Raw genomic sequence first — 27,172 nt, 5'->3', positions numbered from 1 at the left:
GTCACTCCTAAATTTGTTTGGCTGTAAATATTCATAGAGGCGTGCCATTTGGGTTTTTAAAGCCTCCTGAGATTAGGGAATCCAGATAAAACACCATGATATTTAACCTAAAGGAAGTATCAATAAGTTTGCATGAACTACTCTCTTCTCAGAGCCCCTCAAATATTCTAAGACTTTTGGTCTTTTAGCAAGAAAATTTCTTTACTCAACCTGAGTCTGAAAATTGTGTTCATTGGGTGCCTAGCCACTGTTCCCAAGAAGACTTTGTGGGCATGGATTCCACAGTGTTAACTTCAGTGCCTTAAATGTATCTGATTTAGGGGCAGGCAAGATGGGATAGTCAATAAAGGCACAAAAAAAAAAAGCCTGACAACGTAAATTCAATCTATAGAGCCCATTTGTCTTATTTGCTTTTCTAGTGCTGTGATGAAACACCATGACCAATACAACATATGGAAGGAAGTATTTAACTGGGGGCTACCTTACGGTTTCAGAAGGTTAGTGCATGGTCATCATTTTGGGAAGCATGGCAGTAGGCAAGCAGGCATGGTGTTAGAGCAGTAACTGGGATCTCAACATCTGATCCACAAGCTAGAGGCACAGAGAGACAGACAGACAGACACACACACACACACACACACACACAGAGAGAAAGGGACAGAGAGAGAGAGAGAGAGAGAGAGAGAGAGAGAGAGAAATTGACACAGAGGAACAGAGACAGAAAGAGACAGAGACAGATTCCTATAGACCTGTACAAACACCAGTATTGTCATGACAGGGGAAAAACTTGGTAAGAGTTTCCAAATTCTGGCTAGATTAAGCACTGGGAAAACAGTAGCATTTACAGATGGTTGTTTTCCATTTACAAAAGCACAATTGTCTAGTTTATTCTGATGTGTGCACAGCTTAAGAGAAATACCAAAGACTCCCTCGTGTAACCAGAAGACAGAACATTAAATCATGAACAAGTTTTCAAATTAAACTTTTGACCATCTCCCACTGACTAAACCCTGCTTGATCTTGGCTGTTGTTCCCACTTACGTGTTGTGAACCCTTTGATTCAGTCCATTGGTGTTTTCAAAAGTGTGGATGTGGTACCACAGAGAGTGCATGATATTTGTGTAGAAGGCTCAGAAACAATCACTGAAGACCAAGTGCTCACATCTGCACTGGTTCAAAGAGCTTCTAGCAAAGTTTCAGAGTAAAACGGAAGTCCCTACAAATAAGAGAGAACTTGGGGTTACTGTGGGAAGCTGGCTGCTGATCATTTCCGTGAGTAAAAGGTGTAAATGGTGTAGGACATTTGCTCACCAATGTTTGTAGCAGCTTTATTTGTAATAGACAGAAGCTGGAAACAACCCAGATGCCCCTCAACTGAAGAACGGATACAGAAATTGTGGTACATCTACACAATGGAATATTACTCAGCAATGAAAAACAAAGAAATCATGAAATTTGCAGGTAAATGGTGGGAACTGGAAAGGATCATCCTGAGTGAGCTGTCCCAGAAGCAGAAAGATGCACATGGTACATACTCAGTCATATAGACATATAATATAGGATAAACCTACTAAAATCTGTACACCTAAAGAAACTAATCAAGAGGAAGGTCTCTGGCTAAAATGCTCAATCCCCATCCAGAAAGGCAAAGAGGACGGATATCAGAAGAAAAAGAAAACAGGAAACAAGTTAGGAGCCTCCCACAGAGGGCTTCTGAAAGGCTCTGCCCTGCAGTCTATCAAAGCAGATGTTGAGACTTATGGCCAAACTTTGGGCAGAGTGCAGGGAATCTTATGAAAGTATTTGGAAATATTAATAAGATCTGGAGAGGACAGGAGGTCCACAAGGAGAGCAACAGAACCAAAAATTTGAGCACAGGGGTCTTTCCTGAGACTCCTACTCCAACCAAGGACCATGCATGGATATAACCTAGAACCCCTGCACAGATGTAGCCCCATGGCAGTTCAGTGTCCAAGTAATGGGTTCCGTAGTAATGGGAACAGAGACTGTCTCTGACATGAACTGATTGGCCTGCTCTTTTATCACCTCCCCCTGAGGGGGGAGCAGCCTTACCAAGCCACAGAGGAAGACAATGGAGCCACTTCTGATGAGACCTAACAGACTAGGATCAGACGGAAGAAAAAGAAACCTCCCCTACCAGTGGACTTGGGGAGGGGCATGTGTGGAGAAGGGGGAGGAAGTGAGGTATTGGGAGGGGAGAAGGGAGGGAACTAGAGGGGGGATACAAAGTAAATAAAGTGTAATTAAAAATAAATTTAAATTTAAAAAAATAAGATGACAGTGTACAGGGGAATGGGCGGCTGGGAGATTAGATTAGTAGAATGTTTATTAGTTTGACTTTGAAATAAAATGCTAGCCAAAAAAACAAACAAACAAACAAACAAACAAACAAACAAAAAACACACAAAGCAAGGACATAAAATCAATCCAAACCTTAAATATAACAAAATGAATATTTTCAAAGAAAAGTAGATCATTCTGTTTAATTTATGATAATTGATGAAAATATAATCTTTACAGGGGATGCATCTTCAGATGTAAAACATAATCGTTCTGGGACACATTATACCATTTGTGGCCATTAATAAAATCCTGAAGTTAAGTATGTAACTCTCAACTGAAAAACCCTGGTCTCATAGGAGCATGGCTTAGCATGTGTGAGGCTCTGGGCCCAATCATCAGTGCAGAAAATTTTAAAAAGGAGCAAGAAAATCTAGGAGGTGTTAGAAGCAAATTAAAGAAGTAAAACTGCAGTAAAACAACATTTTTTAAAAAATAGCTGAAGTTATGAATTAATAGTAATATTACATTCTTGTGTGATGTCATGGAAAGAGATGTGGCATCGACTTTGAAGACACTGATGCCCTCTAGGAGCTCTGCACACTGCATGGTATTTCTGACATACTTGATTTAATAGCGTTTTTCTTCATGTTGAATGGGATGTCATCATGGGTGACTGAGGAATGACAAGCTTGCAGGAAGATTATGCAAATGGTCAAGGATAGCCTTTTGGCTTTCAGTAAGAATGAACCAATAAGCTAAAGGAATGATGACCACAAATTGAGATTACCAAAGACTAATGTTGCGTGATATACTATCTGATGATGTAACGGATTTTGAAGAGCCTCAGAAGACGCCCATTAACCCTCCATTCTGACTACAACAAAGTTCTATTTACAGTGCTTAAGGTGATTTCTACACTCACACACATTTTTTTAAAAACAAGTAAGAGTGTTAGAATGCACACTTCCATTAACAGACATGAAGACACTTAGTCAAAGAATTAGAGGCAGAAAGTACATTTAAAATATGCTCAGGAATTAATGTTCCAACCTGCTAATGAATACCCATCAATTAATTCAATTTAGTATCAGCTGAGGATTTTAAATTACCTAAGGGTCTTGAAAAGTATCTTCAAGGTACATGCTATAAAATATAATCATTGTTAAATGAGGTTTGTTAGAATAATTATTCAATTTTGTTAAACACAAAATCACCCTTTGCATAGTATTATACATGAGACAGAAGTGATGGGAGTTTATTTGGCCAATAAGCCTATATACATTTAGGAAAAACAAACCAATGTGAAGCGAAATCTGTGCATACTTTATACTTTACACTGAGCAGCCCAAAAGTTATTAACTAGTCTTTGTGATAGGTGGAAGCATCACCTATCAATAAAAAAAAAAAAGCTGGTGCCTTGTTATGAGGCAGGAAGTGAGGAGGTGGAGTTCCGGCAGAAGACAGGAAGTCTGGGAGAGAAGCAGAGGCGAGAAGACTTGCTGGTAGACTCTCAGGAAGAAGGACGAGTGAAACTGAGGAGAGGTAACCAGCCATGTGACACACATACAATAAAAGAAACAGGTAATTTAAGTTATGAGCTAGTCGGGGAATGAGCCAAAGCTATGGCCTAGGCATCTATTCATAAATAATACAGTCTCAGAGTCATCATTTTGGTAACGGAGGCATGGGAGGAAAACCTGCAGTTACAAGTTCTGCACACAAATTGTCCTAAACTTGCTATCTTAAGACATTTCTATATATTGATTTTTAGATGTTTAAATTGCTTGTTTATGACAGCGTACTATAATAATAATTACTTAAGTAAACATAATTGTAAAGTGGGCTTTTAAAGTTAACTAAAATACAGTTACATTTTTCCCCTCCAATGCCTTCCATATTCCCACTCCCTCTCAAATTCATGGCCTCTTTTTCTTTAATCATTATTGTTACATATATATATGCAGATAAATATGTGAATGACACCTGCTGGGTTATTTAGTTTGTTTGTATGTATATGGTTTTTTAGGGCTTTAACATTTGGTATTAGATAATCGTTACAGGGGCTCATCCCTGGGGAAGACTAATTCTCTCTGTTAGTGGTTATTAATTGCCTGTAGCACGTCATCTTAAAGATGTGGGGGAAGCGACACTCGCTCACTGTTGGCGAGACTGAAAACTGGTGCAGCCTCTCTGGAATCAGTGTGAAGAGATCTCAAAAAGACAAAAACACCTACCATGTGACCTAGTTAAACCAAGTCTTAGTATACACCCGAAGGATTCCAAATCCTGCTCCACAGATGATTGCTCAGCCTGCTAGTCTGCTCATAACAGGAAGTGGAAGCTACTGAAATGATGAACAGATAATGAAAATGTGGTGCAAGGGTTCAAAATACGCTTCTGTCTGGTCCAAGTATGAGCGTTTACAAACGATCGTCGGTGTGTGAAAAACTAGCAACTGTGGTTTCCTTCTCCCAAGCGGGTAGAACTATTGATTGCTTTTCTCTCTTGGAGCTTGCACAAAATCTTTGGATACTGTGAAAGCTAGTCCTCAGGGAGGAGAAATGCCACTTCTACTTATTTTATTTTTCTTATTCTATTTATTTTCATTATTTTCTTTACTCAGCTGGAAAAAAAAATGAAATAATGAAATTTGCAGGTAAATGAATGGAACCAGAAAATGCTATATTGAACAAGGTAACCCAGACTCAGAAAGACAAATACAGCCTGTGTCGTTTTGTTTTTGTTTTGTTGTTTGTTTGTTTGTTGTGTGTAGTTCCTAGCTCCAAATCTTCAGATGTAAGTATACATCATGAGTTACCACAAAAACCAGGAAAGCAAAAAGGGGCCATGGGGTGGGGAAGGAGGTCTAGATAGGAGAATAGCAGAATACAGGGATATGAACACAGAAATGGGAAAATATGGGAGAAGAGAAGCTGATACAGAAGGAAAGAGTGATAAGTAGTAATAGGGATATTTTTGAAGGAATAGGTAAATATTTTATATTTACCTACATTTATTTTTTTACTTGTTAATTTTTTTAATATTTTTTTATTTTTAAATAATTTTATATATTCACTTGTATCCCAGCTGTAGCCCTCTCCCTCTTTCCCTCCCAATCCTCTCCTCCCTCCCTCATCTCCTCCCTGCCCCCACACTGAGAGGGGGTGTACTCCTCTCCTTCTGTCTGGCCCTCACTTATCAGGTATCTTCAAGATGGTTGCAGTGTCCTTATCTGTGGCCTAGCAAGGCTGCTCCTGTGTTTGAGCATGAGTATGTGAGGGTGTGTGTGTGTGTGTGTGTGTGTGTGTGTGTGTATGCCTATCTGTGTGTGATTTTTTTTTTAGCACATTGAAAGTTTGCCTTTCTAATTTCTAGGACATTTAGGTGAATATAATTTAAATAAGAATTTTTTTTCTTTTACATTTTATTTAGTATGTGTGACCAACAAAACATTTCTTATAATAGCTTTCTTTTCTTTTTTAATGTATATATTATCTATTTATTTAAATTATGTATATTATATTGTATATTATATATTTTACCTCTGTTTCTTTGAATTTAAATTTAATTTTCATAATTTATTCATTTTCCATTGCAATTATAGCCCTGTACCTCATCTCCTCCTGGTTCTACTCTTCCTTCCTCCTTCCCCCTATTCTATTCCCCTGGTCCTCAGAAAGGGGGAGGCCTCTTCCCCTACGATCTGACATCAGCCTATGAAGTCTCATTGGGCTGCCTGCATCTCATCATATTCCTCTGTGGCCTGGCAAGGCCACCCCACCAGGGGGCAGTGACCAGAGAGCAAGCAACAAAGACCATGTCAGAAGCAGCCTATTGGCTACATCTGATCAGGGGATCTAGGTCCTCTCCAAACATGGTTCTTGGTTGGTGCAATAGTCTCTGCAGACCCCTCTGGGCCCAGATTTTTTGGCACTGTTGGTCTTTTTATGGAGTTCCTGTCCCCTCCTGTTCCTTTTATTCTCCATTCTTCCATAAGATTACCTGCACTCTGCCCAAAGTTTGGCTATGAGTTCCAGCATCTGCTTCAATCCCCTGCTGGGTGGAGTCTTTCACAGGACACGTATGATAGGCTCCTATCCTGTTCCCTCTTTTCAATCATTTCGTGTAGCTATTCTATTTGCCCTTCTGAATGAAAATTAAGCATCCTTCCTAGGGTACTCCTTATTATTTAGCTTCTTTAGGTGTGTGGACCGTAGTAAGATTATCCTATATTATGTGGCTAATAGCCACTTATACGTGAGTACATACCACATGTGTTTTTCTGATTCTGGGTTAGTTAACTCAGGATGATCTTTTCTAGTTCCATCCATTTGCCTGCAAATTTTATGATTTCCTTCTTTTTAATAGCTGAGTAGTATTCCATTGTGTAAATGTACAACAATCTCTGTATTCATTCTTCAGTTGAGGAACATCTAGGTTGTGTCCAGATTCTGGTTACTATGAATAAAGCTGCTGTGAACATAACTGAGCAAATGTCTTTCTTATATGGCGGAACATCTTTCGGGTATATGCCCAGGAGTGGGATAGCTGGGTCTTGAGATAGCACTATTTGTAATTGTTTAAGAAAGCACCAGATTGATTTCCAAACTGGTTGTACAAGTTTGCACTCCCACCAGCAATTTTTTTTCATATAAGTTCCCCTTTTTCCACATCCTCTCCAACATGTGTTGTCACTTTGATCTTAGCCATTCTGATCAGTGTTAAAATGGAATCTCAGAGTCATTTTGATTTCCATTTCCCTGATGACTAAGGATGTTGAGCATTTCTTTAAATGTTTCTCCAACATTCAAGATTCCTCTGTTGAGAATTCTCTGTTTAGTTCTGTAGTGCATGTTAATAATTGGATTATTTGGATGTCAGAGTTTAATTTCTTGAGTTCTTTATATATCCTGGATATTAGCTCTCTGTCAGATGTAGGGTCTGTGAAGCTCTTTTCCCAGTCTGTAGGTGGTCATTTTGTTCTGTTGACAGTGTCCTTTGCTTTACAGAAACTTTTCAGTTTCATAAGGTCCCATTTATTAATGAGTTGTTGGTGTTTTGTTCAGTAAGTTTTCTCCGGTGCCAATGAGTTCAAGGATTTTCCCCACTTTTCCTTCTAGTAGATTTAGTGTGTCTTGCTTTATCTCTAGGTCTTTTATTTACTTGGACTTTAGTTTCTTTTGCAGGATGATAAATATGCATCCATTTGCATTTTTCTGCATGTAGACATCTAGTTAGACCAGCACCATTTGCTGAACATGCTGTCTTTTTTCCATTGTATAGTTTTAGCTCATTTGTCAAAAATCAAGTGTCCATAGATGTGTGGGTTTATTTCTAGATCTTTGATTCAATTCCATTGATCCAGCAGTCTGTTTCCATGCCAGTATCATGCAGTTTTTATTACTGTTGCTGTATATAAAATAGCTTGAGATCAGAGATAGAGATACCTCCAGAAAATTCTGAGTTTGTTATTGTTGTTGTTGCATACGAAGTTGAGAATTGTTTTTCAAGGTCTGTGAAGAATTCTGTTGGTATTTTGATGGGCATTGCATTGAATCTGTAGATTGCTTTTGGTAAGATGGCTATTTTACTGTGTTTACCCTACTAATCCGTGAGTATGGGAGAACTTTCCATCTTCTGATATCTTCTTCAATTTCTTTCTTCAGAGACTTAAATTTTTTTCATGGAAATCTTTCATTTGCTTGGTTAGGGTTACACCAAGATACTTTGTTTTTTTGTTTTTGTTTTTTTTTTTTTTGTGGCTATTGTAAAAGGTGTTGATTCCTTGATTTCTTTCTCAATCCATTTATTTTTTGTATACAGGAGGGCTACTGAATATTTTTAGTTAATTTTCTATCCAGCCACTTTGCTGAAGGTGTTTATCAGCTTGTAGGTGTCCCCTGGCAGAATTTTTGGGGTCCTCATATATTCTATCATATCATCTGTGAATAGTGATACTTTGACTTCTTTCTTTCCAATTTGTATCCTGTGATCTTTTTTATTTGTCTTGTTGCTCTAGCTTGGACTTCAAGTATGATACTGAAGAGATGTGGAGAGTTGGCAGCCTTCTCTTGTCCCTGATTTCAGTGGGATTGATTTAAGTTTCTCTCCATTTAGTTTGATGTTGGCTATAGGCTTTCTCTATGTTGCCTTTACTATGTTTAGGTATGTGCCTGTATCCCTGATCTCTCCAAGACTTTAAACATGAATGGATGTTGAATTTTGTCAAATGCTTTTTCAACATCTAAGGAGATGATCATGTATTTGTTTGTTTTATTTTGTTGATATGATGGATTACATTAATAGATTTCCATATCTATCAATGAGCACACCCGGGATGAAGCTTCCTTGGTCATGGTGAATGATATTTTGATGTGTTCTTGGATTCAGTTTGTGAGTGTTTTATTGAGAATTTTTGTGTCTGTGTTCAGAAGAGAAATTGGCCTGAAATTCTCTTTCTTTTTCGGGTCTTTTTGCAATTTTGGTATCAAGGTTACTGTGGCCTCATACAATGAGTTTGGTAATGTTCCCTGTGTTTCTATTTTGTGGAATAGTTTGAAGAGTATTGGTGTTAGCTCATTTTTGAAGGTCTGGTAGAATTCTGCTTTGAAACCAGCTGACACTAGGCTTTTGTTATTATTGTTGTTGTTGGGAGGTTTTTTGATGACTGCTTCTATTTCCTTTGGAGATATAGCACTATTAAATTTGTTTACCTGATCTTGATTCAACTTTGGCAAGTGGAATCTTTCAAGAAAATTGTCCATTTCATTTAGAATTTCAAATTTTGTGGGATGTAGGTTTTTTAAGTAAAGCCTAATGATTCTTCAGATTTGCTCAGTGTCTGTTGTTATGTCTCTCTTTTCATTTCTGATTTTGTTGATTTGAATAATGTCTCTCTGCCTTTTAGTTAGTTTGGCTATAGGTTTGTCTATCCTGTTGATTTTTGGAAAGAATCAGCTCTTCCTTTTGAATTGTTCTCTTTGTTTCTAATTTATTGATTTCAGCCCTCAAGTTTGATTATTTCTAACCATCTACTCCCCTTGGGTGTGTTTGATTCTTTTTTTTTTCTAGGTCTTTCAGGTGTGCTGTTAAGTTGGTTGTATGAGATGTCTCCAATCTCTTTATGAATGCCCTTAGTGCTATGAACTTTCCTCTTAACATTTCTTTCATTGTGTCCCATAAGTTTGGGTGTGTTATATCTTCATTTTCATTGAATTTTAGGAAGTCCTCAATTTATTTTTTTCCTCATCCATTTTTCATTGAGTAGAGAGTTGTTCAGTTCCCATGTGTGTAAGCTTTTTGTTATTTCTGGTGTTGTTGAGGTCTAGCTTTAGTCCATGGTGGTCTGATAGGATGCAAGGAATTATTTCAATCTTCTTGTATCTGTTGAGGCTCGCTTTGTGACTGACTGTATGGCCATTTTCGAGAAGGTTCTTTGAGGTGCTGAGAAGAAGGTAAATTCTTTAGTGTTTGGTTGTAAAGTGTAATTAATAAAAAATTTTTAAAAAGTTAAAAAAAAAGAAAAAAAAAGAGTAGGCTATGAAGGGACAGTTTGATTTTTCCAGTGGAGAAAGAATATTGAATATTTAACAAATGACTTAAGACTTGACCCTAATAATGGATTGATGACATATGTAAAACTGAAGTTATGAAATTAAAAGTTAAAAAAATGGTTAAAAAAAAAAAGAAAAGTTCTGTAGATGTCTGTTAGGTCCATTTGATTCATGATATCTGTTAGTGTCATTATTTCTCGGTTTACTTTCTGTTTCATTGACTGTCCTTTGGTGAAAGTAGGGTGTTGAAGTCCCCCACTATTAATGTCTGGGGACTGATGTGTGCTTTAAATTTATTAATGTTTCCTTACAAATGTGGGTACCCTTGTATTTGAGGCATAGATGTTCAGAACTGAGATGTCATCCTAGGGGGATTTTCCCTTGATGAATATGAAGTGTCATTCTTCATCTCTTCACTAATTTTGGTTGAAAGTCTATGTTATTAGATATTACAATGGCTACTCCAGCTTGCTTCCTAGGTCCATTTCCTTGGAAGACCTTCTTCTACCCCTTTCATTTCAGGTAATGTCTATCTTTGTGGTTGAGGTTGTTTCTTGTGTGCAACAAGATGTTGAGTCCTGTTTATATACCCATTTTGTTAGCCTGTGTCTTTTTTTTTTTTCAGAGCTGATTCCAGTGATGTTGAGAGAGATTAATGACCAGTTACTGTTCTTTTTATTTTGATGTTGGTTGTAGTAGTGTGTTTGTGACCTTACCTACTTTAGGATTTGCTTTAGTGAAGTTATTTATATTTGGGGTTTTTTTGGGGGGGAGTAGTTAACCTCTTTGAATGGGAGATTTCCTTCTAGTATCTTTTGTAGGGCTGGATTGGTGCATAGATAGTGTTTAAATTTGATTCTATTGTGGAATATCTTGTTTTCTCTATCTATGGTAATTGAAAGTTTTGCTAGGTACAATAGTCTAGACTAACACCTGTGATCTCTTAGGGTTTGCAATTCTGCCCAGGTCCTTCTGACTTTTATGGTCTCTGCTGAGAAGACAGGTGTGATTCTGATAGGTTTGCCATTATATGTTACTTGGCCTTTTTCTCTTACTGCTTTTAATATTTTTTCCTTTGTTCTGTACATTTAGTGTTTTACTTATTATGTGGTTGGAGGGTTCTCTTTTGTCGTCTAATCTATTTGTTGTTCTGCAGGCCTCTTGTATTCTTACAGGCATCTCTTTCTTAGATTGGAGTAATTTTCTTCTATGATTTTGTTGAAAATATTTTCTGGTCCTTGGAGCCAGAATCTTCTATTTTCTCTATTCCTATTATTCTTAGGTTTCATCTCTTCATGATGTCTGTGATTTCTTGGATGTTTTGTCTCAGAAATTTTTTAGATTTAATGTTTTCTTTGATAAATGAATTGATTTCTTCCATTGTGTTGTCTACACCTGAGATTCTTTCCTATATCTCTTGTATTTTGTTGGTGATGCTTACCTTTCTAGCTCCTGTTTTCTTCTTTAAGTTTTCTCTCTCCAGGATTTCCTCAGTTTGTGCTTTTTTAATTGTTTCCATTTCCATCTTCAGATCTGGAACCATTTTATTGTTTTCCTTGGCCTGTTACTGTTTTCCTGTACTTCTTTAAGAGATTTATTTGTTTCCTGTCTACGGGCCTCTCTAACGGCCTCAATCTCTTTGACTGTATCTGCTTGCATTTCTTTATGGGTTTTGTTTGTTTCCTCCATTATCAACTTCATAAGCATAGATTTAAGGTCATTTTCTTATGTTTCAGTTCTATTAGTATATCCAGGGTTTTGTTTGTTTGTTTGTTTGGTTGGTTGTTTTTTTTTTTTTTTTTGTTTTTGTTTTTTGCTTTGGGATAACTGGGTTCTTGGGATGACATATTGCTTTGGCATTTGTTAACTGTGTTTTTATGCTGGACTTTAGCTATGTGGTTATATCTGGCATTGTCTGGTAGCTTCTGGTGCCCACTGGAGTCCTGGGAGCAGAAGCAGGCAGTGCAGGAAGAGCCCTGGGTGAGAAGCTGGACGTTCCCAAAGGAGCCCTCCTCAGATTGGTGACTATGGTTTCTGTCTGGTGGGTGGTTCTCAGAGAATTGCCTTGACTCTTCTCGGGTGTATGATCCTGTGGATTAACTGTACTCTTCGGGAGCCCATGTGCTCTCCTCTCACCAGGAGCTCTCCCACAGACAGCTGCCCCTGCACTGGCTTTCTTGCTCTGAGGTTAATGGGCTACAGCTGCCCAGACACTGTGTTTGCTGGGCGCAGCCATGTTGGAGAAGTAGCTAGCAAGCTCAGAGGTTCCGTCCGTCTGCCTAATGAGATGGGTTGAGCTTTGAAAGTGTTTGGGGCTGTTTCTGTGGCTCCCGAGCATCAGGAGGCCTGAAGTAGGAACTGCGTGTCCTGGCTGGTGAACACAGGACTCAGGTTTGTGGCTAAATGCTGGAGACCTATCACTGGCAGGGACCTGGGAATTTTCCAGGGATTAGTCGAGAGACCTGAGGTTGGACCCCCTTGTTTTCCTCACCATGGGAGTCTCCTCTCAACTGGGAGATCCTGTCTCTGATATTTTGGAGCCCGCAGTTCAGTCTGGGAGGGTGAGCACAGGGTACAGGCATGTGGCTAGGCACTGGATGCCGTGTGCCTGCAGAATTTGGGAACTTTTCTGGGGATTAGCTGCATGACCTGAAGTCAGACCCACTTGTTTCCCTCAGCTTGGTGTTTCCTCTTACCTGGGAAACACAGTTGCTCGTCTTTTGGGCCCAAGTTCTGTCTGTTGGTCACTGTGCCCTCACTGCTGTCCTGCTGATCAGACACAGTGTGCGATCGGCACTGCCATCTTGAATACGCCTTAAATAAGAATTTATTTTTTCTTAATTTAATTAAGGCAGATTTCCTTTTAAGAGATTTTATAACCTGTCATTAATGCCATGCAGAGACAAAACTATGATGCAGCTACACAGAGGTAAAGGCATTTCTGAACTATAGGTGTGTACGTACTCAGACAGTCATACAATATGAATATAGATTCATTTGGATGTTCAGTACTGGATCAAGAAACACACTGAAAAAAAGTCACTGTTTCATGTCAAAGAGCTGTTCTTTTCCAAGTATGAGTTAATTGATTTGAGTTCAAAACTGGCAAGTAGATGGATACCTCAAACAGATTAACATGGCAGATTTCCACTCTTTCACCATGAACAGTACACTTCCCGAAATCACCAGACATTCAGATCATGAACTCAAGAGAAGCAGCGCTTGAAATCAAGTGTATCCAAAAATAATCTGAATCAAATCCTCATGCTCTCGCTGGGATGATTCAGACATGCATCTGTCCCCATGTGAGTAAGGAGTCCCCAGAGATCTGAAGTGCAGTCCACCTCACCTGTGTTATAGAACTACAGTCACATAGAGAAAATGCCAGGCAGTTAAGGAGAAAGCTTCATGGAAGCTCTCGTGACTAGACAAATGCTCATTAAAAGGATTCATATAGGAAATAGAAAGAAGACCAAGGAATAGGTAGCTTAACAAGAGGGCTGCCCATGAGTCTTTTGAGGTTAATGAGGAAGGATGCAAAGATGGATCTCATCCTAGGTCACTAGGGAAGGTGATGATGAGGCTTCTGTCAGCATATGGAGAGCTCTGGGTGTGGGATTTCCTGTATGAAGTACACCTTTCTTTAGAAAGTAAAAGCATTCAGATCACTTAGACATTGCTACTTTGCTAAGGGTTCCATGAAGCTGAACAGCTTCTTGGGCTACCGTGGAAGCTGGGACTTGAACTGAGCTATGGTTATTTGGCATTGGATTGTTTGTGTATCACAGAGATGGGGAAAAGACTTGAAGTGGAACTGGGACTCCCCAAAAGGAATAATAGAAGTCGCCTCCCTCCTCCCTCAGGACTAACTTTCACAGTATCCAAAGGTTCTATGCAAGGTACAAAAGAGAACAAATAATCAGTAGTCCTACCCCTGGCAGGAGGAAGCTGCAGTTGCTAGTTTTTCACACACTAGTCAATCATTTTTAAACACTCATAAGTGGACCAGGCGAAAGCTAAGCCATGCCTCTGAGCCTCACTCAGAGGAAAGCTTTGCCAAGTCTCATGGGACTGGGGCCTGGAGACTTTGATATGACTGTGCTCAAGCCAGTACTACACATGCACTGAGATTCCTCTGCCTCCCACAGTGTGCCAAATGTTTTGACTTCTGAGGCATCTCCCCACTCCTGCAATAAAAACAACCATGACAACAAAAATTAGAGGCAAAATATTGATAGACAGCTACTGTATGTAGAAAATAGAATTTATGAAAGAGACACCTCGAATGACCAAAAAATATGAGAAAAGGTGTATAGGTTATTCTGAGTAAGGAAAATGCAAATTAAAATAAAATAGGATAGCATGTTGCAGGTATTAAGTTGGAAAATTAAAGTATCTTAGAACATAAAATTTTAGTGAGAATGTGGAAGAACCAGAAATTTAAACCGGCTTACTGACATGTACAACAACACAACAATTTGATAAAATCTAAATTACCACAGTTAGAGATTAATTGTCATTAGACATATTATATAGGATAAACATACTAGAATCTATTCACCCAAAGAAGCTAAGCAAGAAGGAGTACCCTGGATAAGATAATCAATCCTCATTCAGAAAGGCAAACCGGATAGACATTGGAAAAGGGAGAAAACAGAGAACAGGACAGGAGCCAACCACAGAGGGCCTCTGAAAAACTTTACCCTGCGGTGTATCGAAGCAGATGCTGAGATACACAACCAAACTTTGGGCAGAGTGTAGGGAATCTTATGAAAGAAAGGGGAGAGAGTAAGACCTGGAGAGGACAGGAGCTCCATAAGGACAGCAACAGAATCAAATATCTGGGCACAAGGGTCTTTTCTGAAACTGATACTCCAACCAAGGACCATTCATGGAGATAACCTAGATAACCTAGATAACCATGGGCTCAGATGGAGCCCATGACAGCTCAGTATCCAAGTGGGTTCCCTAGTAAGAGGAGCAGGGACTGTCTCTGACATGAACTCAGTGGCTGGCTCTTTGACCACCTTCCACTGAGCGGGAAGCAGCCTTACCAGGCCACAGAGGAAGACAATACAGCCAGTCCTGATGAGACCTGTTAGGCTAGGGTCAGAGGGAAGGGGAAGAGAACCTCCCCTATCAGCTGGACTGGGGGAGGGGCATGGGAGGAGAAAAAGGAGGAAGGGTAGGGTTGGGAGGTGATGGGGGAAGGGGCTACATCTGGGATACAAAGTGAATAAATTGTAACAAACAAATAAAAAATAAATTTTAAAAAAGATTAATGGTCATTTGGCAGTCTGGCATTCAGTGGGTATTTGAAAGAAATGTTGGCACATACTTACAGATATTTGTTGCAATGAGTTTAGAACAGTAAAAAGAATCAATAACCCTTTTTAAATCTGTGTGAGTAGGATAAATCAAACATAGCATATTTTATTTCAATATTCATCTTACTTTATTGCTTATTCATCAGAAATTTCCAGATCTCCACTTCCAGACAACCAGTGAGAGTGTAATACCTATCAGCTTCAAGCATCATGTGACTATGGGACTTGCTTTTTCCCAGAGGAATAAGAACTGAGGCAACGATTGTCATTTCTCCTGCAGGGTAAATGCAGAATTTTGTACCTTCCTTCTGACTTTTGGGCTAGATTTTCATAATCTGAAATTAAAGCTCCATTAACCCTGGGCATTGAGTGCTTATGCTTAGTATGAGCAACATATCAGCTTGTGATGCGTGTGTATGTATAGCAAGAATGAATTATGACCACTTATTGTTGTTGTTTTTCATGAAGGGCACCACTGATTCCCAAAGAGTCTCTTGAGGAGTGGGGCAGAGATTTCAAAAGACTCGGTCTGTGGGGGTAACATAGATGTTTAACACAACTGCCTTCTAGAATTCATGTTAGATCTTTCATGAACTGCATTCCGGGGAAACTGAAATAGATCAGGTTGCATAGGGATTAAAACCCAATTATAAAAGAGCTGAACCTGTGATGTGATCGAGGTGACCTAAAGTAGCTAATATCCTCAGACACATACTACAAGCAACCTTAAGAGTCTCTGGACTCTAGAGGTTGTCCAGGGTCTAGAGGAAGAGAGCATATTCTGAGCTTTCTCTCCTTGTGCAGGTCTACAGCACCTGGCATTTAATCAAGGGCATCCAAGCATGAAGGGGATAAAACAAAAGTCAATGACTCTTGGCTCACTGGTGATCTGGAAAGCCCTGGGCCTCTCAGGACCATCCTTGTGTTGTGCACATCCTACAATCCCTCTATGACCCTGGTTCTAACCAGCACAACAATCCTTTTCACCACGTTACAAAGTTGAGCCCAACGTGTCAGTAGAAGAACCTCCAGGTAGAAAGAACTGCATCTTAACAACTGTGGGACCCAAAGTGCTGTCCAACCTCAGTTTTTGTGCTGATGTGAGAAGCATAATACTAATGGGTACACAGAATGAACCTGAATGGAGCATCTCCAAGAGGCCTCACTGTGATGGTTTAGCTAGCTCTCAGATAGCACAAAATATGAACAGAGCTTCTGAACACACAACACATGTTAGATACCCACAGCAGTAGATGGGATACAGCCTGGATCTAAAGAAATGCAGGCTGAGGCTGAGAAAAGGAAAATCAAAAGCACCTTGAGAGAATTCTGGTTCAATAGAGGATTGTTCACATTGGCCAGAAAATGTGCTATTCAAGGAGCTTCTCTATAAGCACTGATGCTCAGGTGCTCTCAGCATCATGGAAGGAGAAGACATCTTTCTATGGCTTGTCCATAGTCCCCTCTGTGCTAACCTTTGATGGAAGCTGCATAGTATAATTCATACATTGAAATGCCTGTGTTCTTATAATGGAACTAATCCAACCTCTGGCTGGACAGTAAGCACTTTGGACTGTCAGTTTTTCATGTAAAGCACCCATTCAATGTGTTTTACTCTCCATCACTTTGCATTGCTGAACTTAAATCTTCTTGGCACTTTTGTTTGCTTTTAAAAATACACTTCATTTGCCCTAAATCTGTGTCTGTCTTAAAAGACTAGAAACAGAGGAAAATAAATCTTTAACAAATCTCTGTAAATAAGTCAAAAGATTCAAGAGTCAGTAGCATCAGAGTAGAAGAAATTAGAAACTGGATTTGCCAGATATCACAGACTTAGTTGGATAAACTGTTCAAGCACACAATAAAAGGCTCAAAAGAAATTTTAAACATTTAAAAATGAACATCCTAGAACTGAAATATACAATAATTAACACTAATATTATAAGAAAGAGCTTAGTAGATTAGAAAACTTTAAAGGTTCACTTAGAAATAAATTCAAATGAAATATCAACATCAAAGTGCAGAGTAATATGGAAGAAAACAGCATAAAGAGAGTAAGCGATCTATGAGAAATTTGGTGTGTCTCATTTACATGTTGTTGAAGTTATGGGGGAAAATAGTAACAATGAAGCAAATGAATTGAAGAGATGATGAATGAGAATTTTTGAAAACTTTTATAACATTGGGTAACAGATTAAAAAGCGTAAATAGATGTAATCAAATTAAAAGTACAAAACAGGCATATCTGCTACAGTAAAACCAATATGATGTTCTCAACAGTAATAGTAGAAAAACAGGGATATTTAGAGTGGGTATACTTGCCAACCAGCATCTTAACCGAAGTGTCCTGCTTTCATTTCTGTTGCTGAAGTAAAACACTGAGCAAAAGCAACTTGGAAAATAAAGAGTTTGTCATTTACAGGTTTTAGCTCACTATAAAGAAGCCAAGATAGGAACCTGGAGACAGGAACTGAAGCAAAGACCAAGGAAGAATGCTGCATAAGGACTTCCTTCCCATTTCTGTGTGCCCAGGGGGAGCACCAACCACAGTGGGCTGGGCCCTCCCACACCAACCGGCAACCCAGAAGATGTCCCACAGACATGCCCAAGCTATTATGGTGATAGCATTTTACCAATTGAGATCTGTCTTTCCAGATGACTCTAGTTTGTGTAAACAGAAAGACTAACATCACAGAGAGCGACCAAGACTAGTGTCCCTAGTAAGGAGGACATGGACAACTTGTCTTACATCATCATAACATGAGGAAGTATTTCATTTCTATGGTTTCTTCCTCCAAACTCATGTCTCCACATATCATGTGAAATATCAAATAAACCCAGATTAAGGGACATTTTATGAAGTATATAACCAACACTCATTAAAGATGCTGGCATGCTTGAAACCAAGGAAAGACTAAGAAATTGTTACATATAAGATCAAGTAAACACAATGATGACAGTTTCTCTCCCAGACTTCCCTTAGAACAGAAATATAGCCTAAGTTTAAAAAGGAAATCCAATGTACCAGTATTAATTCCTTAGCTCTGAAAACATGTCAGGTTTATGTGTCAGAAGAAATATAAAATGAAGAACATATAGGATGTGTCACGACTGTCTATCAAACATGTGCAAGTGAGATGCCACTATACATTAACATTAACACCTAGAACAGGAAATGGTGAAACATAATCCAAGGTTTGAAGAAGATATAATGAAATAGAAGTCATCAAATATTGTTTATCAAACTATAAGTTAAAAGTAAAATTGTACTAATATCCTAGAAAAACATTAGAAACAATTAAAGTTGAAACATTCATCCCAGAAATTCGAGTAGGTGTACATCTGAATTCAAAAATCAAATGTCATATGGTTAAAATTGTACATCATCCATTGCCACTTAATTCTAATGGCTGGAGACAAAACTGGAAACAAGTCAAAAGTCTATTTGCAACAGTGTGAACTAAAAACTGTGCAAATCTAATTAACAGAATATTATATTGAAAGTAGACAAATGAAATACACAAGTTCATACACTGACAATATGAGTAAGCGTTGCCTGATCTAAGAAGCCAAACATCCGTTAAGACATGCTCTATCGACTGTATTTATAGAATATTTAAAAGCAAGATTAGTATATAGATTACAGACCTAATGCAACCTCCATAAAAATTCCAATGTCATTCTTTACAGAACGAGTAAAAGTAATCCTAGATTGCGTATAGAGGCACAAAAGATGCCAAATAGTCAAAGCAATACCATCTATAAAGACATAATAAGCAGTTGCAAACTGCAGTACAGGCACACATACCAATAGAAGAACGGAGGGTCCACAAACAAACTATAGTAGAGGCACACATACCAATAGAAGAGTAGAGGGCCCAGAAAATAGCCCACAAAACACGTCCACCTGGTGTTTGACAAAGATTTTGAAAGGCCTTTGTTTGAATGACACCCTCCTCAGAAAGTGGTAGTAGCAAAACTTCCACATGATAGTCACATGAAGAAGAGTGAAACTAGATTTCTCTCTCACTCTGTACAAGAAGACAGGTGGTGGATCAAAGATCTTAATGTAAGTTTTGACACTTTGAAAATACATAAATAAAACATGGGTAAGATTATTTAAAATGAAGGTATGGACAATGACTTTCTGAAGAGAGCTCCAACAGCACAGAAAAAAAAAATGATAAAAACTACCAAATATAAAGAACCTTTGTGTTTAAATGGCTCTTCTCTTCTAGAATCCAGTTACCTTGCCCTTTATCCTATCGAGCATGGTTTAATAAAAGAAACGACTTGTTTCTGGAATTAAGCAGATGATATTGACAAGTTGTCTCAGAACTCCTTGAAGTGTTTACTGCTAGTTGTGTAACACTTAGTAAAGTCATTTGTAGAAATAACATGCTAGGAATCACTGAATGGAAGTGCATTCAACTGAACAGTTTTTTGTTTTTGCTGAGAAGATCACACACTGACTTCGAGCTGACCCTGCAAGGACTATACATGTTAGTTTTGGGCTCTTAAATAAAAAAATAAAAGACTCAGTCGTGGTCATTTCACCACTACCTGATAATCAGAGCAATGGCTAAAGATCAGATATGAACTCCTGGGCAAATATATCTTTCTGTTACTTCTTTAGTTTTTGTGGAAATTCAGTAGTCAGTGATGAGTGAAAAGAACTCCTGACCGTTCTGCCAAGAGAGTATTACATGGCACTGAAGTCAGTCCAACAGCTCATGAAGACATTTTTCTTCTTGGGATAAGGACAAGGCCAGCATTGAAGTATATCTGACAACACACAAGGAACTTTTCTTGTGTTAGCATATTTTCTACTGCATCCTTGGGACTACACATAGTAAGACTGACTATGGTCTCTGCTGCAACTTGAATATTCTTTGTGGCTTCTGAAATTCATTTTGGAGTTCGATGCCCATTGTGAGGCATTAAAAAAAAAATAGAAACTTAATCTGACCATGGTCTTTCCATGTGGGGTGAAGGCAATAAAGTCCAGAGAGGATTGTCAGAGTCCAGCCTGATGGTTCATGCTGGTGGCTTTGTGATGAGAATGAAACAGCATGAGATCACACATGTATGTGCTCTGTCCCTCACCGTGTGATGCCTGCATTAACCTGGGACTTCTCCAGCAATAAAGCCATCTTCAGATGCAGGTCCTTGACCTTGAACCTCCAGACCCTTGAGCAAAAATAAACCTTCTTTTACACAGTTTTACCCAGTCTTTGGAATTATGCCACTAACAGCAGGTCAAGACAGTCTCCTAAATGTGGCATTAGAGGAATTGCTTTGGAAAGTCCAGTGAGTCTTAAGGAAGAACCAAGGACCTGTCAGCTTAGAAATACTGTATTTCTGTTGTAAGTTCCCTCTAGGTAGAGAGTACAACCTACTTACCTAAGGTACACATAGTTGGGATTGTTATTTTCATATTTAAGGAATCCAGTGGGAGGAATAGTTAACACTAAAGTATAATGATAGGAATAGTGGAGCTGGAGAGATGGCTGTTCATCCCAAGGTCCTGAGTTCAATTCCCAGAAACCACATGGTGGCTCATAATTGTCTATACTGAGTTCTGGTGTGCAAGCAGACATGCAGGCAGAGTACTTTATAAATGATCAATAAATAAATCCTTAAAAAATGATAGGAATGGTGTGTGTATGTGTGAGTGTGCATGAGTGTGTACGTGCACACGTGTGTAAATGTGGACAAAGCCTTAACAAACCTAGAGAAAAGACCAAGAGAGGGTAAAAATAGGTAATGTAAACAGATAAAGGACGGGGGTAACCAAAATGTCACATGGGACACAAAAGATGAAGAGAGACTGGGAGTAAAGAAGGGGTTATTGAAAGCAAGGAAAAGGCTGGTGTGAGGGCAATGGGAGGAAGGGAAATCTACTAAGACACACCTCAGTGGAAAAATGATAGGGTGATACGAAATAAATTTTAAAATAAATAAAATTAGGTTGGAATTAGAAAACAACAGTAAATCACAGTAAAGCAAAGCTTTAACATCTAGGGATTGAAAGGAAAGCCGTTATTTTAGGATTTGGGGGAAGTGGACGGCAAGGCAGATGCTAACAGTCACATGAAGTTATATTTATGGTGAACAGCGTGCAAAGCGTGACTGATGGTTCCTGATAGGACAGGGTGGTGACATGGAGGAATAAGTAACTTACAGATGAGCCTCCTTACCCAAGTCTCTGGACTTTACCCATGCAGTGCCTCACTGTGGACATGAAAACCGCCTTCAGATACTGCCTGAGAGTGCTCAGGGTGGTAAGCTCATAGAAGGAAAGACACCCGAGAATCAAAGGAGAATTTCAGGGAGGGATGACTAAAGCTCTAATGTGAATTTGATTACACTGCCAGGACTTAGGTAAAATAAAGAAATGCTCAAGACATCCTTGTCATCGACTGATGTGATATCTAGTAATAGAAACAAACTTTCTAAAGTGAATGAATTATGTTATTTCTTGTCCCAAGAAATTGGTATGTTGTGAATCACAAAGACACACACGGTATATACTCACTCATATAAACATACAACATAGGATAAACCCACTAAAATCAGTACATCTAAACAAACTAAGCAAAAGAGAGGACCCTAACTAAAATGCTCAATCCCCATCCTGAAAGGCAAAGAGGATGGACATCAGAAGAAGAAGAAAACAGGAAACAACCTAGGAACCTGCCACAGAGGGCATCTGAAAGCCTCTGCCCTGCAGACTATCAAAGCAGATGCTGAGCCTGATGGCCAACTGGCGGGCAGAGTGAATGGAATTTTATGTAAGAAGTGGTAAATAGGAAGAGCTGGAGAGGACAGGAACTCCACAAGGAGAGCAACAGAACAAGAAAATTTGAACACAGGGAACTTCCCAAAGACTCATACTCCAACCAAGGACTATTCATGGAGATAACCTAGAACCCCTGCACAGATGTAGCCCATGGCAGTTTAGTGTCCAAGTGGCTTACATAGTGATGGGAAGAGGGACTGCCTCTGACATAAACTGATTGGCCTGCTCTTTGATCACCTCCCCCTGAGGGGGGAGCAGCCTTACCAGGCCACAGAAGAAGACAATGCAGCCACTCCTGATGTGATCTGATAGACTAAGATCAGAAGGAAGGAGAGGAGGACCTCTCCTATCAGTGGACTTGGGGAGGAGCATGCATGCAGAAAGGGGAGGTAGGATGGGATCGGGAAGGGAGGAGGGAGGGGCTTATGGGGGGGATACAAAATGAATAAAGTGTAATTAATAATAATAAAAAAGAGGAAAAAAAAAGAACTCCACATGCTTGATCACCATGAAAATAAACTATGCCTCTTTTACAAAACCAAAAAAAAAAAAAAAAAAAAAAAAAAAAAAAAAAAAAAAAAAAAAAACTCAAGAAAGAAACAGATTGTGGCTGGAGGGGGGAATGCACTTTTGTAGACCAGGAAATGGATTCATTTACTGCTGCAACATGATGCAAAATGAAACTACAGGTTAAAGGAACAGAAAAGACAGAGGCTGAGAGGCCAGAGACACAGACTATTTGTAGAATAATAATGAGTTAATTCTCTTGCCTGGGAGCAGATTGAGGTTTACATGGTAGCTGCTACTAGAAAATTTGATTGTAGTTGGTATGGAGAGCTATGAGTGGCAGGATGGGACACACACCATGATTTAAAATTTCGCTGTATCCCCTTAAATATGCTTTAATTATTTTGGATACTGGCCCGTCCCTTCCATCTGTAGATGTATTGGCTGCAAATGAAGTGTCTATTATTAGTAAGTTAATGCAAGTTGTTTCTGATAAGCTTTTCAGGGGGGTAAATGTGTCTAAGATGACTTTGCTAGTAACAGCTCCAAAATTCATAGCATAACAACAAATTTTTCATCTTAGTCATTCTGAAGAATCTACATGTGGCACTGCTTTTGGGAGCACTGTCGTTAGTCCATCTATGATCAAAATGGTGGAGATAATAGAATGGTCAATAATTTCTAACAGTGTTGTCTGGTTGCTTAAAATATCTAAAAAGCGGGTTGTTCTCAGTTTTACTTAACTAAATCTGTAGTAGACTGAGGGGTAGAGAAAACCATATTTGTACTCAGTCTCCAAAGATGAAGCAATGCAGTATGTAAGGAAAAAAAGAGATATGTAAAAAAAAAAAAGGGGGGGGGGTCCTTGAATTTTATTATTGATCTTCTGGGAAAATATCATTGGATAGTAGGGGTAATAATAGCAAATACTTTATGCTGTTAGATACTACATGCTATTCATATATCCTTTAAGCAGCTTGCTTAATCCAGAAAGTTTTGCCCTGAAGAATCTGGAACCAAGGTTATGACATAATGTCAAATTCATGTCAGAAAAAAAAAAAAAAAACAAACTCATAGCTTTATAAGTAAACTTTCCCACTGAGAGGCTCAGCTCTGAAAAGCCTGTTGTCAAGAGAAGTTGACCTAACACAGAATGGTCCAAATAATCATTCTTCTAAGAAAACAAAAATGCCTTTGTGAAAAGTGCCATAAAAAATATAGTGATGTCTATTTCATTATCATTGACCTTGCACTGGCTATAAATAGCACATTTTTAGACACATCTTCTATGTAAAATATAGATGACAGGTTAAGGTCTACTTGAGTTGTTGACGAGAGTACAGTGTGTCATCCTTAGGTCACAGTTTGTTTTTTTTAACTCCCTCACCAAGCTACTGGAATCATTTTATCTAAATATGATTAAAATATGCCTATAGTTTACTTTCAATTCAAAATTTTTCTGTGTCTACTACAAAACCATGACTGAAATATCATCCATTATTGAATGACACTGGTCCTCTAATATCATTATGTATATGCATCTTCATTGTAAATTTTTAAAATAGTTTGATTTATACATAAATGTTTCACAGGGCTAGGGAGATAGTTCAGTAGGTAAAGTATTGCCGCTTTGGTGGATAGCACAAACCTGTGAAAGCTGTTCATAAAAATGAGATGGACTAAAGTCTCATGCAACAGCCAACTTTATTCAGAACATCAGACAATTTATATCCTGAGGGTTAAGAGAGGTCATCTGACTAAACTCTTCGTGAGTTCAAGCTGTATATAATCACAAGGACAAGCCGTACTTGGCAAAACATGTTTTTCCATATAGGCATAACAACAGCTGAAGTTAACTCACTCCTATCCACTACACCTAGGAGAGGCACAAAAGGACATCCCAGGAACAATTCTGTGCATTTTGTTGTTTTTGTTGTTTGTTTGGTTGGTTGTTTTTTGGGGTTTTGTTTTGTTTTGTTTGTTTGTTTGTTTGCTTTTTGTTGTTGTTTGGTTGTTTTTCAAAGCAACTGAGGGCACAAGGCTCTTGCCTGTTTTCTTGGAGTTCCACCACCCTGCACAAGGACTCCATATTGGATTGTATTCCAACAATAAAACGATTGTCATGCAAACCTGACAACCTGCATGTAGATTGCCAGCACCCACATAAGAAGCTGAGCCGATGGGCATCATCTCAGAGATAGAGATAGATCCCTGGAGCTTGAGAGTTGGCCAGCCAGCCTGGCAGAATCAACGAGTTCCTGGTTCAGTGAGAGACATTGTCTCAAAACTATGGTAGAGAGAGCTATTTATAAAAATTGCTGGCTTCTGTGAACACGTATAAACACATACATACACGCACGCATGTTTCTATCATAGTACCTCTCCACAGGGGTTAGCTAATATCTGTTACAGTCATTCCTACATTCAGATAAGTCAAAAATACAATGAAAATAAGTAAAATATATCTCACTCTACCTTCACACACTGCACAGGAGATTTCTTCTTGACCTGCCTCTGTGTGTTCAGCAAGCAGGCTTCCTTGGAGACTATTTTCTTACCATGCTGCTGCTGTTGGCTGTGCTCTCTCTCTCTCTCACTCTCTCTCTTTCATCGACTTGCAGTAAATATTTGGTTAGTAACCTGTGGTGTACAAAATGTCCTCTTCCAAGAGGAATATTTTAGCAAGATGGAAATGCAGGATGCTCTAGACATTCAAGGACTCTGGCTGATCTTTTGATTCCATGACTTATTTTTTCCTCTGAGAGAAGGGTAACTTCCCTAGTTTATGTAGTGATGACAACAACAATAATAAAAGGGAATGAGCACATAGATCCCTTCATGTGGGGCCTCAGTGGATAGGCACTGCTTCAATTAATTTTGCTGCTATTTTGGTAATAATTTAGGGTGTCGCTAGTACTCTCTAGAGAAAATCATCTGTGACAGATCTGAACCCAGTCTTCTGGTACCCAGGAGCACCTTGAAGACCATAGAGAGCACTTCACAACACTCTTAGACCCAACCTTCTCAGGTAAGGATGGGGGTGGGGCTGGCAACACCAAGACAATGAAAAGGGAGTGAGAAGAGGTTGAAGCAGAGCCTAAAACTACAGGACTGGAAACGCAGAAGGCAAAAAAAAAAAATCAAATCTACATCAAAGATTGAACAGAGTCAAGCACTGGGCAACTGAGAAAGACATTAGAAGGAATATTTGCTTTAGTAGAATCAGGAGCTAGGGAATATAGAAAAAAATGAAAGTCAGCAGTAAGACTAACCTCTTATATGAGAACTTTACAGGTTATAAGGCACACTAACACTCGTGAGTTCATGAGTGTTACCAAGCTTGTGTAACAGTCTTTAGTCTCACTGTTTTGGAAACTTGAAAATCCTCACCTCTCCGCCAGTATGTAAATTTATAACCGTCATATTTTAGAAATCATCTCACCGTAGTCCTGTATATTAGGAAACAGAAATAATTGCTCAGATCTTTTTTTGCTGCAATAAACAACTCCTGTGGGTTCTTCTAGAGGACTGGAAAGCCATGGGCCCTTCCCCCAAGCCCGCCTGCACAATCAGCAAGCCACTCATCAGATCTGATACCCATAATGCCTAATGCTGGCTGGACAGCTGCTGGCCCAAGGCCACCAGACAGTGCCAGGAAGTTTAATATAGTTTGCCGAGACAGTCCCCTATAGTCTCAAATGCTGACTCTTCAATGGTTGCTAAAGAGGAGAAATAGCCTCTCCCCTGCCAAGCAGGCTTATTCTTGTGAAATTGAGCTTTTGGTCATCCAGGCATTTTAATGGACTCCGTGAATCACTGATCAGCCAAGGAAGAATGTGAAAGAGCCCAAGGTCTTAAGCCTACTGATTGGCTCTTTCAACAAAGAAAAATGGAGTGCCGGGCATTGTCAATGAAGCAGCCACTCTGGCCTCTCCCATCTCAGGCCCTAGAAAGCATAGAGATAAAAGCTGCCATAAACCACATTTCCTTTGAGACAGCAGAAGAGAGTAGAGGAAACAGATGGATTAAACTACCCTATGACCTTCCAAAAGTCTCACCCTTGGCTCACAGAGGAAAAAAGAGCAGATAATATGCTGTAGGAAGGGGCTGAAACAAAGCATAAATCAGAAGCAAAGTCTCTTGGAAGGGAAAACACCCTTTACTTTACCTATCCCAACCCATATTGTAAGTGGAAAATTGGAGGCAAAGTGGAACAAAGACATGATTGTGAGGTCAAACTGTTTCTCACAGTCAGATGTCAACCTAGACTATGTGACCAGATGGATATAGAACCAGTCCAAAGTTGTTTGAGTGTATTTAGGGGAGGAATGGTGTAAAAAAATAATAAAAACATACTAAAATCTGTACACCTAAAGAAGCTAAGCAAAAAGGAGGACCCTGGGTAAGATAATCAATCCTTATTCAGAAAGGAAACAAGATGGGCATCTGAAGAGGGAGAAAACAGGGAACAGGACAGGAGCCTACCATAGAGGGCCTCTGAAAGACTCTACCCAGCAGGTATCAAAGCAGATACTGAGACTCATAGCCAAACTTTGAGCAGAGTGCAAGGAATCTTATGAAAGAAAGGGAAGACAGAAAGACCTGGAGGGGACAGGAGCTCCACAAGGAGAGCAACAGAACCAAAAAATCTGGGTCCAGGGGTCTTTTCTGAGACTGAT

Source organism: Psammomys obesus, unplaced genomic scaffold (assembly GCF_907164565.1).
Source record: "Psammomys obesus unplaced genomic scaffold, mPsaObe1.curated_primary_1811, whole genome shotgun sequence".
NCBI classification, from domain to species: domain Eukaryota; kingdom Metazoa; phylum Chordata; class Mammalia; order Rodentia; family Muridae; genus Psammomys; species Psammomys obesus.
This window is presented reverse-complemented; position numbering follows the sequence as displayed.